Source organism: Melospiza georgiana, chromosome 2 (assembly GCF_028018845.1).
Source record: "Melospiza georgiana isolate bMelGeo1 chromosome 2, bMelGeo1.pri, whole genome shotgun sequence".
Classification (NCBI taxonomy): Eukaryota; Metazoa; Chordata; class Aves; order Passeriformes; family Passerellidae; genus Melospiza; species Melospiza georgiana.
Window position 1 is genome coordinate 60,153,304 of NC_080431.1, and position 13,150 is coordinate 60,166,453.

A 13,150-nucleotide genomic window follows, 5' to 3' on the forward strand; every position below is an offset into this window, starting at 1 on the left:
TGCTAGCAATTACTCAATGTATGTCCTTTCAAAAAGCTGTGCTTTACCATGTCTGATTGCTCTTTTTCACACTGTTGATTTGCTGAGTTTGTAAGCTACATCTGTCTTGTGAGCTCAAGTTGGAACTGAGAAGTGGTAATTTTTAGTTGTTTTTTTGTTTCTTTTAGCAAGGTGGTACAGTTTCATTGTATTCATTTCTGGACTGTTTGATGAGAAGCTACAGAAGTATCTGATTTGCATTGCCACCTGTGCGTTTTTTGAAGTATTTTGACAGATTCAGAAATTGTTTTATTTTGGAAGTTGATAGCACAGATCTAATGCTCTCCACATTGTGAAAACACTAATTAGTATTAGATTGAACAAGCTGGACCTGATTATCTTAGCTCTCTTTGAATTTTGGCTTTCTTACCCATTTGATTTTTCATTGTTTAATAAGAATGTGAAAGGTGAAACAGATTTACCTATTGATGAAGTCACAAAAATTATCACATTACAGAAGCTTCACATCAGAATGTTGCTAGGAGCAGGCTCTGTGGTATCTGTAATAGGGAGAGAGATGTGCACTCACAGCAGTGAGAGGAAAGGCTTTGAAAAGTATATGAAGTAAAACTTTTTTGATACTGTTTTGAATCTTTAGGACATTTGGGCTTTTTTTCATGTGCCATATAGTGGTGTTAACTCTAAGTCTTCATTGATTCATGTAGTGAAAGTATGTGTATGGCTCCAGAATTTTTGTTCTGTCGTTTTGTTTTGTGGTTTTGATAGGAGTAAGACAGATTGCTGTGACAGGATAGATAAAACATATCACAAGTCAGGTATTTTGGCTTTTAAATAATGATCTTGTTCTGTCGTGCATAGTATGCAGTGGAGGAGTTCATGCCAAAGTGAACAGATAAATTTATATTGAAGAGTGGTCTTCCCATAAATGTTTCATTCAACATTACTCATGGCTGTACTTTGGGTGCAACTTTTTCTGTCTGTGTCCCTGCTTGTTTTCATGAGGAGGTTGTCACTGCCCACCTAACTCTACTTTCACTGATGGGGAGATTGTCTGTCCCATCCCCTGTCAGCTTTGGCAGCAAGACCAGGCACGTCAATGAAAACTATGTGCAACTGTTAACATCGATCACAACTGCACAGGAAACACTGGAAGGCAATAAAAGCAACTGTTTCAATCCTGTTTGCAGTTCTAGTGCCCCCAGACCAAGTCATCTCAGGTCACTTAAGGATGTCTCACTAAAATGGTATTAAAACATATAAAGTTATAACAAATCTACTGTTTGATCTTCAAGTGGTGTTGAGGTATAGGCAAGAAGGAGGAGGTAGCAAAGTGAAAATACATCAGAAATTACTGCTCTGGCCAGCTGATATGTTTGAAAGAACGGTGTGATGGCACAGAGGCTGGTAATCTTGTACAGCTGCACCTGCTTATAATAGACCATAGTAACAACAGCAAGCCAGAAAGCAGATGTGCTGGTGTATTCCACATCTATAGGTGTAAAAGCTGCCTCGTTGGACTTCTTGCAGTCTTTGGCTTGTCAAGAGCCTTCTTTGTTTGCCAGGAGAGATCCTGGAATCGTGCTGGTGTCTGCTGCAGCGTGTACAGTTTTAGTCCTGCTCTCTCACTTTCCCACCTGTTCCTGTGCTGCATGATGATGTGCAGCTCTCAGGTAAAGCTCGGGGGCTGAGTTTTGACTAACAAGTCAGGGTTTCTTACAAGTACAGAAGGAGCGTCGCTGTCAGGGACTGGTGGTACCATCCTCTTCCTTTTCCCGTGGAATCCTTCAATGCTTTTATCTCTGGGGGATGGGGAGGTGGCTTCGCCCGTGGCAGTGCTCAGCTCTGCCGGTTACCTGCCCACGGACCGTGTTGCACATGAGCACGTCCGAGTGGCCTCAGGGTGTTCCCGTGGGATCTGTCCTCGGGCCAGCGCGGCCAGAAATGTCTCCATTGGGATGGTCCGGGCATGGCCTCGGTGCCTTCAGCCCGCCGGGGCGGGATGCGAGCGGCTCCTGCCCGGGCCGGCGGCGTTAGGACCCGGCCGGTCGTGCCTCCCTCTGTCCCCCTCCCTCGGCAGGTCGCTGGCGGCGGCCCCGGGAGCGGCAGCGGCCGGGACTGGGGCCGGGACTGGGGCTGGAGGGACCTTTGCCCGCCGAACAGCCGCTGCACCGGGCGGGCGGAGCGCCCGCTCCACGCTGCCTTCATGTCAGGTTCCTTTTGTGCACTTAGAGCAGAAACTTCGCTCTTCCTTCCGTGGTTATGCAGGGGATTGTGGCACTTGTTCTTCTTTGAAAACGTGCTTTGGCTAATGTTAAAATACATCGAATTTAATGCCTACATGATATTCGCACTACAAGACTTTTACAGCAACTACTATGTATCCTGCTGAACTCTTTGTGGTATCATATTTGAAACAAGACCGTAAGAATAAGAGTTCTAACCATTAAATTAGAATTAGACTGGAGCAGAAGTTGATATATTATCTGACACTTGGCTTCTGTAGTGCCTGTCACAAAGTAATGGCTCTCTTAAACTGCACATTAATCATCAACAACAAGTTCAGAAATGTCTGTTTCAGTCCAGAAACTCTTATTACCAAATAAATAGCGTTGGTACTGTTTATTACCAAATAAATAGCTTTGGTACTGTTGGAATGAGCAAAGAAGTGTCTTAACAAGAAATTCCTTTACATCTAGGTGTAGTAAGTTTACACCCTTTCTCCCATGAGTTTAGTTTATTGCTCTTGCCCACCTTCTGCTTAAAAGGAAAAAAGCATGGGACAACTTTGCAGGTAAATGTCCAATGAGGTATATTTCAAGTTATGTACATTCAAAACATACTATCAAGCATATAATAGCTTTAGAAAAGCAAAATGTCACTTTTATTTCAGAGTAATTTGTTAATGGGATGTGTTATTAAAACAATCACAGGTAGAAACTATACAGCTGAAAGGTAAATCTGCCAAGTGACCGTTCTTGCACTCAAATACACGGCCCATGAAAACAGCAAAACAGTAAGTCACCCAAGGAGAATAATTTTTATGTTCTTAGTATCCTGGTGGTGGATGATCTGCTTTCAGAACACAGATTGCCTTTTGGGTTCAGAAGTTTTATACAGCCTTTCTGCAACCTGTTGCATTGCTTTTATTCCAGACAGTTTTCCTATCATTGCTGGCAGTAAGGTCTTCTCAGACCCACAGCTGTCCATGGACTGAAATTCCCTGCTCTACCAGAACCAGAGCCTACACTCAAGTATCACCACATGAAGTTCATATAGCTTTTTAAATCTCTCCATTTCTTGTGTCCTAGTACAAGCTGCATTCTCTTTATCCAAGAAAAAATTCCCAGGCAATCATTTTGGTTCTTTGCCCTCTCTATGCTATTGACGTGTGAGTCTTCACTTTTACTGTTTCATGTACTGTGTGATGCTGCAGCCTTTTACTTCTGCCCTGTTTACCTGACCCAGCCCCTGACTAGGTCCAACCTTGCATTAACAGTGCTGGCAGCCTCTTCTGCTCCCCCACAACCAGACACTATCATATTCTCTTTACCTTCTCAGATACAATGGGAAAAATCAACCAAAATATATGAAGCCACATCTTTATGCTCTCTTTCATTTTTGCCTATCCTCATAAAATTGAGACTCTGCTCCTTGATAAAAAATTATAATGCTATATGTTTTATATAGGTTATAATGCTATATATGTTTTTGTAATTACCAATACAACAGGGCAGCGTGGTTCTCAGTATGTGCAGTGACAATGTGCATTTCAAACTAAACCAGGATGATCTTATCAAGATAACCAAGCAGTATAGTTGTGGCATGCTAAGGACTCAGTGCTTAAGCTAATTCTAGCTGGCTTGTCTGTGGGTGAGTGGTAAGTAGTCAGTTTTTGGGTGCTCGTTAGCAAGATTTGTGATGAGAATCCTTGTTAAAATAATCTTTTTAAAAAGTGATAAAGGGAACACTGTTCAGTATCACGTCTTTGAAAAATAGGCAAGCTTCTAAGAAACTGGCTGTGATTGGAAATGAGGAAAAAAGATGTTTTAGATAGAACCTGCAGTGATGGAGTAAACAAGTTCATAATCATGCAGTTTTTAATTTTTCAGGTACTTGACTTTACTGCTTACATAAAAGTTTAATGTGTCCAAACTTTAGTTGTTTCAAAACCTTCTAAAGACAACTACTGTTGTTAATGAGCTATTAATAGTATTTAATGCAAACTGTGGGAAGAGTTTCTGTGAGATTGTGAATAAAATTTCAATAATGAAATCAATCTGCTATTCCTTTTTTAATTTATATTTTACATAGGCATATCTGCTTATCATATTTGCTTAAACCATAATACAGTTTCCCATTTGGTACAATACCTCCTAATGCTTCAGTAGATGTTAAATGTGAGTAAGTTGCTTCCTGATTTCTCTATGTAGTAACTGATTTAATTTATACTGTCATTGATAGGGACATTGTGTTAAGATTAATAACTTCATTTCCATGATAATTAATATGAATTGGTTATATATGATGTGAAAAAAACATTTCTTCTGCTCAGTTTTGAATTTTCCACACTTTCAGTGCTTCTTTGTATTTTTCTTGTGTTGTAGATAGCAAGCATACAAATGTCGGATCTGACCTCTCTAGAGCAATTACTTTACATGTGCATGCATAATATTCCTAATTTGAAACATTCTAATTTCTCTTCATAGGATATATTCTATGTTTAGTGCTGTTCACACTTGAACCCTGTCTATATCTTTAGTATCCTTTTGAAGGGAGAGTGACCTGTACCTCATACAGGATTTTTTTTTCTGGTAAGGTCACGGCGCTGATTTTTATAATCCTGTTACACTGGTTTTCTTCTAATTGTCTTGCAGTGTTTAAGCTGCCTGTTTTATTTTTTTTATTTTGGTTGTAGTGGTGTGTTTTCATTTTCACTAAACTGCTTAAGTGGGCCCTGGTTCCTTCCTGAGGCTAAAGCAACTGGTGTGTTTTCCCAGTATGGGATAACTGATCTAATGATTGACTCCCATTAAACAAATGCAATCCTACCAGCCCCTTGCACCTGACACTGGCATGTAGTGATAGGACAAGGGTTAATGGCTTCAAAGTGAAAGGAGATAGATTAGATGTTAGGAAGTAATTCTTTACTGTGAGTGTGGTGAGGTACTGGAACAAGTTTCCCAGAGAAGCTGTGGATGCCCCATCTCTGGAAGTGTTCAAGGCCAGATTGGATGGGTCTTTGAGCCACCTGGTCCAGTGAAAGGTGTTCTTACCCATGGCAGGGAGAGTTGGAACTAGATGATCTTTAAGGTCCCCTCCTAACCAAACCATTTTATAATTGTATGACTTGTCTAATTGAAATTGATAATTAAAACAACTCCTGAAATGGGGTAAGGACTTCATAGCTGATGGCCCTTGTCTTTTGTTTTTCATGGAAGTTATCTTGCCTAGACCTTTAAACAGATCTTTAAAGTGTCAGTGCTTGTGAGTATGTGAACATAAGACTGTGAGTAAATTCAATCTATGAGAGGCTAAATGTTAGTGACTAACATCAAATTATCTGGAGATTTTGTAGGTAACTGTTACCCTCCCTTTGCCTAACACATTGAGTTTTATTGCTCTGAGTTCCTTACAGTTGTGTCTTTAATTTGAAACCTCATGAAACACAGACTTTTTTTTTTTAATGGGTTTATTTTAGTATGTGTCTGTTATCTGTCTGTCATCATTTGAACCTTATTTAGTGTTTCTGGGTCCACTTATTAATTTTGGTTAGATTAATAATTTTCCTTCATTCTGAGTAACTGAAATGACTGCAGATTTCCTGCCATGATACTTGCCCCAGTTTCTGATTTATTAACAACTGTACTGTAATACAGGACCAAATACGTCCCTTTCAGCATTTTGCAGTTAACTCTTTGCTATTAAAGACATTTATTATCATGAAATCACATAATTTAATTCAATATTTTCCCTGGTTAGATTTTGATCAGATTTTCATCTATGACTGACTGTGTCCTCATTTTTTGTTTGATTGCTTCAGGAGGCATTTTTCTCTTTGGGCTTTGAAAGAACTTGTTTTCTGTTATCTGGAGCAAGAACTAGATTATCACCAGTAGCAGTTTTCTATTCTATTTTCTTTTTTACATGGTGCCTGGTATGACTTTTGATTATTGTTTATGCAGCCCATTCCAATGTGGAATCACCCTTTATATGAATAGATTCTTCTTGATATCCTAATTCTTCCTAATATTCTTCTTTTCCCTTTTTTTTAGCTGTGTTGATTTGTCTTGAGGATTTGCCCATGATTCACAGTGGGGAGAAAAAAGCCAGTGCAAGATATGAATGCATTCCAGGTCTTTATTATAGGATTGAGGAATTTAGTAAACATCAGGGTTGAAGTTAGTGCACAGAGCTGTGCACCATTCACAGGCATATGTGTGTAATGCTATGATAATTACATGATCAGGATCTGTCTAATGAAATACTGTATAGCGTTGTAAGACTGTTTTTGTATGATTGTCAAATAGTTCCTGTGATGCTTTGCATCACACAGATGTGTGCTGGAAAGGATATCTGCAATTTTAAATTCTAGCAGTGTAAATATAATACAGCTGAAAGTAGCAAATACACAGAGGAAAATGGAAATGCTAGTAGTCAGGGAACATTCAAACTTTAGGGATCCAACTCCTGTAACTAAATCAAAAGACTGATTTCCTTAGGCCATTGCCACAGTGTATGCAGAGATTCCTTCACAGGACATTTTGTAGCATTTCAGGAGTTCCTTCAGCCAAATCTCTCTCGAGGAGCCTCTCTCTACTGTAGGGTAGGATCTGTCTCCTACATACCACTCTTGCTTACTTTTGACATTTGAAAACAGGTGATGTGTATATAACTACTTACCACACATTTTGCTCATTGGGGCTGTAGGGGCAGGTTAGTAAGCTGAATTTCAGAGAAAACTTTGAACAACAGTAATGCAGTATGTTGTCAGATATTTAAGGGAGTTTCAATAAAGTGTAAGGTGTAAGACAGAAAAAGGCACAAGAAGTTTTTTTGAAAATACACCATGTGGGTGTGAGAGAAGCTGGAAACTGGACTCCTGACACTGAATGGCAGGTGGGAGATGGGAAGGGAAGAGATATAAGAAGCATCCCTGAAATTTATTTTTGTATCAGTAAAAAGTGGAGGGCTTTTAAAGTGTTTTAGCCAAAAAAAAACATAACAATCAAATTAGACAGCATGATCTAATGGTCTTTTGAGCTATGTTTTATGAAAATTGGCCCGGTTTCAAACATGAGTAAACCACAGTTGTCTTCCTGAAAAAGATTAAGGAGTAATAGGTATGGTGGTGATCAGCAAGGATGGACCTTGAAAGTGAAGACAAGTGGCAGATGCTGCAGAAATATCCAGGGAGAGCTGTGGAGATAGTGATGTGCTCTCCAAGTGATTGACAGGAAAACGGTTTTTGCAGCAGTTCTCTGAGTGAATGTGTGTGATATGAGACTGTGTTTGTCAAAAGCAAAGAGAAAAAATGCTGCTGAATCAAAAAACAGAGAGCAAAATCTTGCTGAATGAAAACATGATGATGATGATTAACCAATTGAATACTTTAGCTGATTGGGAGGATTAAGAAAAATACCATCTTGGAAATGTTGCATTGAAAGTATCTGCAAATTATGAATATGAATCTTGGGATTTGGAGTATCTTTGGGATGTAAGGTGATGCTAGAGTTACATGTCTGAGCAATAGGCAGGATGATGGTGTAGCTGTGCAGCTTTGTGTGTGTCACCAACAGTTAAGTCATTCATAGGAAAAACTGTAAAATCTGTCCTCAAATATAATTGTATTATTTGACGTTCTTCACTCCTACAACTGCTTCCCACATAATATTGCTTAGAATATTTCCCCACCTGCCACAAAGGACTGGTCATTAATTGTTGAGTTTGATTTGTAATGTCACAGTGGGATGCCTAGTATGAAAAGATGTATTTTGCATTTGCTGGGAAGGCACTGATCTTTTCATTTGGTTTATAGTAATGGTGAACACAGATGCAGTAATTTCCCTACAATTAAATTATGAAGTCGAGCCTTCTAATAACAATACTCCATAGTATTTCTGTAATAATTAATTGATTCTGTTCCTCAGTCTGATTCTGCCTGATGATACAAGAATTCCCCCCAGGAGGAGGAAGCTTTCAGCTTGCTTGAGAATTTTATAGCCAGGTCCCATACCAGCCACAGTCATTTTTCCCTTACCCCTTCAGCATGTCCTGGATCTCACAGGTTGAGGACGGACAGAGGAAATACATCTGCTCTTGGCTAACTTTCCAGTGGTGTGTAGTTGTATGGACATGGTAGCAAATAGGTGTGAGTTAGAATTTTTTCTAGGCTTTTCTGACTTAAACAAGGGAAGAGGCAGCTTTAGCATCAAGGAGGCATGGTCTGAAGAAAAAAAAATCCAAACAGCTTTTTTGTTGTTGTTGTTTTTCGATAAATTTCTCCCAGGTGTGGAAACTAAACTGTTAGTGTATGTTTGCAACAGCAAGAAGAAAGGTTGTCGTAGGTGTTGAGTAGTTAGGTGTCCAGATTAAAAAGATAACACTTCAGGAAAAGAAAACCTGCCTTTCTTTGGAAATGTAACTCTGGCAAGGAATTTGATATTAATGGCCCATCAATAGTTTCAAGTTGTTCAAAGAAAGAGCAGTGATAGCCAGATAAGGCAGGAGATTACTGTCTGCTTGATGAACATTTGTGAAATCATAAATCCATTGAGCAAACATACCCCATGGGCATACTGGGTCCTGGGGCCTCTGCCTGCACCAGGCCGAGCCCTGCCAGCTGCATCTTCTCCCCAAGTCCCTGTGTGCCTACTGAGTGACCCCAGGTTTGAGGCTGGAACTCTCTGGAGATAAAATAACCAAAATCTGACACTTCATTTGAAGTCCAGTGTTGTAGATTCTTTACCATGTGCCAGTTTCAGACATACATGTGGGATATAACTGGGAATTCAATATTAAAATGGGAGTAAAAATTTTGTTATCTGTCCTGAGCTAACACCAATTCTGAAAAGATAAACACATCATTTCTTCACAAATTTTGGAAATCTCATCTGCCTTGCATATCTGAGTTTACGTATATATAAGTGTTCTAAGTTAGTGTGTCATCTTGGCAAAAAGGCTTCTTAATGTCCCTGTGCATGGAAAACTTTGTATATACTACTATTTTTTTCCTATCCAGAAATAATAGCAGTTTGAGTCCTTATCTCTCTATGAGTGCTATAAGCAAACCAATGTCTCAGTGAATTTAAGATGTTCGTGTCCTCGTGTATCTTGAGTTAATTTTTAAATTTACTAATTTTTTTTATGTAAAGGATCTTGGTGCAGCTTAAGCCATCCTGTAGGAGATACAAAAGTAATCAGAGATTGTTGATTGTCTTGAACATTTTTTGGGTAGAAGGTGTATGTAAATTGATTTGTCTGGTTACATGGTGATCTCTGAAGGTGTAATTCTGCTCTAGTAATAGGAAGAATGGTATCATACTGCTGGACAATTCATTCTGTCTTTGGTCTGGCTGTCTCAAAGAGGTCATGCTAGTGAAGGTGCAAGGTGCAGTGGTGACATTTACAGGCATGGTGAATTGGCCATTGTGGCCTCCCAGGCTGAGAGAGAGCCTCAGGCAGAGAGGGATCATGGACCCTTCCTGGGTCCATGGGGTGGATGATAAGTGCTGGTGTGGAAGTCTGGATGACACAGCTCCCCATGGTGTAGCCTGTGGGGATTCCATGTGCTTGTGCCACCATAAATCTGATATTCCTGTAGTGTCTTCACTGCTTCTATCACACTCTCTTGTTGTGTTAAAGTCTGTATTTCAGTGGGCAAATCTCATTATGAGGTAGGCATTTTTTTGCTACTCTCTCCTCTCATTAGCAGTTGAATGATACTAGGTGCATGCTACCATGGGGCTTTACTGAAACCCTGGGGAGACACACTGCCGAGCTAGAACTTCTCACAACCTCCAGATAGTCATAGCAATGACAGTTCTTATAGAAATATCATTTACTTTCTGTCAGTTTTACAGTGTTTTAAAATACAGGCAGATATTTTAGTTTTGGCCATCGTGTTACTAAGAGGCTGAAAATCTCCATGAAGAGCTGATGAAGATAAATCACCTTTATTGATTTTAGACCACTCTCTTTTATTAAAAATAATAAAACAAATTACATATAACAACAAAAAAGCAGTAGCACACAGGAGGTGAGCAAACACTGCAGGTACTTGTGTTTGCCTGAAGGGGAATGTGCTGTGATCAATTAATGCTCTATAAATCTCTTGGCATAAGAAATTACTGTTGCCTTTGCTGTAGCTGCAGCATTTTAGGGTAAAAATAGAGATCTTGTCATGGTCTAGGCACTCAGATTATTTTCTGTGATTAGTTTGGTGTCTCTTTAATTAGAGCTGTGTGCTGTGTTACCTGATTTCATTCTTTTTCTCTTTACATATTTAGGTCCTAGTCCTGTAACTGGATTTGTTCAAATGGACCTCAAGAGCCTGGGGGCCTGATGAAGTCCAGGGGACTCTGGTGACTGCAGGTTCTCACTCTGAAGATCTGATTGTAGGCCTGAACCTTAATTTCTATTTTGTTTTCCTGTCTGTTTGCTTCTTAAATGATGAAAATTATCCTTTGAAATGGTGTTGTCTTTGAGTCTCATGCACATCCACTTTAGTAGTGTTCAGACACTGTGTGTTTGGGATGTTGTCAGACATTGTTAAAATATTTCTGTTCTGTTGTGTGCCTAAACCTCCTGATTGCTCTGATTATTGTATTAGATTTTTCTGTTTAGTGCCTTTCTACCTAAAATAGAGAAGATCATCACCTGTGTTTTCAGTCGTGATATTTCTCTTAACTCAAATTTTTAAGTCAGAGTAACTGTTGAAACTGTTCAGTTATTTTTAAAGATACAGGTAGATTTGTTTATTTCTTGCTGAACTCAAAGTATAATATTTTATTTTGCAAACTTGGTAGCCTAGTATTACTAAAAGCTTACAGTACGATGATACTCTGATGTAATAAAATAAGTAGGAAATGACCCGTTACTAGCTCTCCTGTTGCTTTTCTATTCCTGTGGCTGTGGTTACACAACATTCGACTGAAAGTGAAGATATTTTTACTTTTTGAGCCAGTGTATACCTTTTGTTGACAATAAGTGCTGTTCCCTGTCCTATTCCATATTGCAGTTTCACTGAATAGCCTTGGTAGAAGCTGTAGAAAGGACTTTGAAAAATCACATGTAGAGTGTGATCACAAATAGAGTGTGAGAGAAAAAACAGATGTGTTCTATCTCTATACATGTTAGTATTTATGTTCTATATATTTTTAAAGCAAGTGTGTAGCAGTGTAGGATAATTAAGAGGTCCAAAAGATCCAAAACATCCTTTCCATACAGAGAATCAGACAAACATTTTTGGTTTTTGTAGGCTAATTACAATGATATTAAGGAGCTTCACAGAATTTGATTAATTTTTGCATATTCCCTGAACAGAAAAGCACCATTGTCCTGTTAGACCAAGGAGAAAACTGAGCCACTTGTTTAGTCAGTGGTAAAGTCAATCATATTAAATGGATTCTCCTGCCTTTTAACCTTGTGCCTCTGACTCCATTTTTCCCTCAAGACCAAAACCTTCCATTGCCATCATCTGCTTTGCATTTCTACGTGAAAGGCCCAAGGTGTTTGTGTTTGGACCCCCAGAAAATGAGGAAGACAAGGTTGGTTGGCCACCTGCCAGGGCACGAGGTCTGACTCGCTCCTCGCTGCCGGGGGCTGCTGGTGAGGGCAGAGGCAGAACTGAGCGTTCTGTGTGGCGTTCAACTGCCTTAACCACATGCCCATCGCTCTCTTCCTGTAGTTGTCTGTCTTGTTCTCAGCAGAACTCCTAAAGACAACATGTATACCAACCAATAAATAATCCAATTTGATGCACAGCCCTGATTCACTTCCTGAGCTGTGTCCTGCACACACAGAGTGGCTGCAGTCCCATGGAAAAATTCAGCACAGTGCACAAGGCCAAAGAGTAAGGCTGTTAAGCGTCTTTAAACTTTGCAATGAAGCAGTGTTCTTTTAATGTCACTTATTATAGCCATAGCTCAAAGTATTTTTAACAAGAAACAAGAGGGAAATGAAAGCTTTTAGAACTGATTGTAACCAATTCCCTGTGTAGCCTGTGAATGTGAATATCCAGCTCAGTGAAACACAGAATGTCAGCCGATGGGAGGAGGCTGGCTACCTCCAGGGAGGAAGGGAAGGAAGAAGGATGGGTGCTTAACACCATGGCTGTATCCAACTTGCTTCCAAGTCTCAGGGACTATTTGTGAAATGTTGACCCTAGCTCTTAGCTTTTGTTTTCTCTTCAGCATTCCCAGCCCAAAAATTAGCTCCTCCAGAGCTTCTCAGTGCAATAGACATTGGGAGTGTTGCTGTAGTCTGCTAATCATTTAAATGAAGAAAAAGAAATCAAGGATGGGCTTTTCTCCTACGTTTTCTTGTTGAAAAATAAGAGGAGATGCTCTCAGTTCTCTCCACAATGAATTTCAGGGGCTATGCTTCTGATCCTTGATCTCACAAATAGATGGCAAAAACTTTAATAATAGAAAATTTTGCTCTTGGTTTACCTCTTTAATCTTCTTCTCAGTCAAATTGTAGTGGCCTTTTGTGTTTGTAAGCTACCAAGGATGTTGTGTAGGCTCCAGGGCCAGAGCAATTGTGTTGAGAACACAAGCTCATCTTGTTATCTTTTATGTTAGTATTTGGTAGCATAATAAGTTTTTTTCAGAGAAACCTTGCCAGATCATGGTCTGAGTTTCAGTTTTTGTTAATGTCTGCTTTATCTATGGATAGTGCTTGAGATTTGGTCACCAAGCCTAGTGATTTGATATGAGGAAAACAAAACAACCTCATACTTTGCTTTTGCATGCTTTTCTCTGGGATATACAGTCTTTTCTTGCAAGTAATGCAGCAAGTTCCTGTAAAAAGAGCTGGTGACAATACTGTTAGGGAAAATTTGTTCAACCCATTCACTGAAATTCATAAAAATCAAAATACTTGCAAAAGTGTTCACTGGCATTTTATTGCAAAATAAAAATGAAAACCCTGA

The 13,150-nt window shown here is 39.4% G+C and overlaps 1 long non-coding RNA gene across 2 annotated transcripts in view; it reads left to right on the forward strand.

Annotated features, from left to right (window-relative positions):
* The window catches only part of LOC131096544 (uncharacterized), a 34,698-nt gene extending 21,548 nt beyond the window's left edge, over positions 1-13,150 (forward strand). For both annotated transcript variants that reach the window (XR_009115987.1, XR_009115986.1), the window contains exon 6: positions 10,506-13,150. This is a non-coding gene — a long non-coding RNA (uncharacterized LOC131096544). The remainder of the gene's footprint in view (positions 1-10,505) is intronic.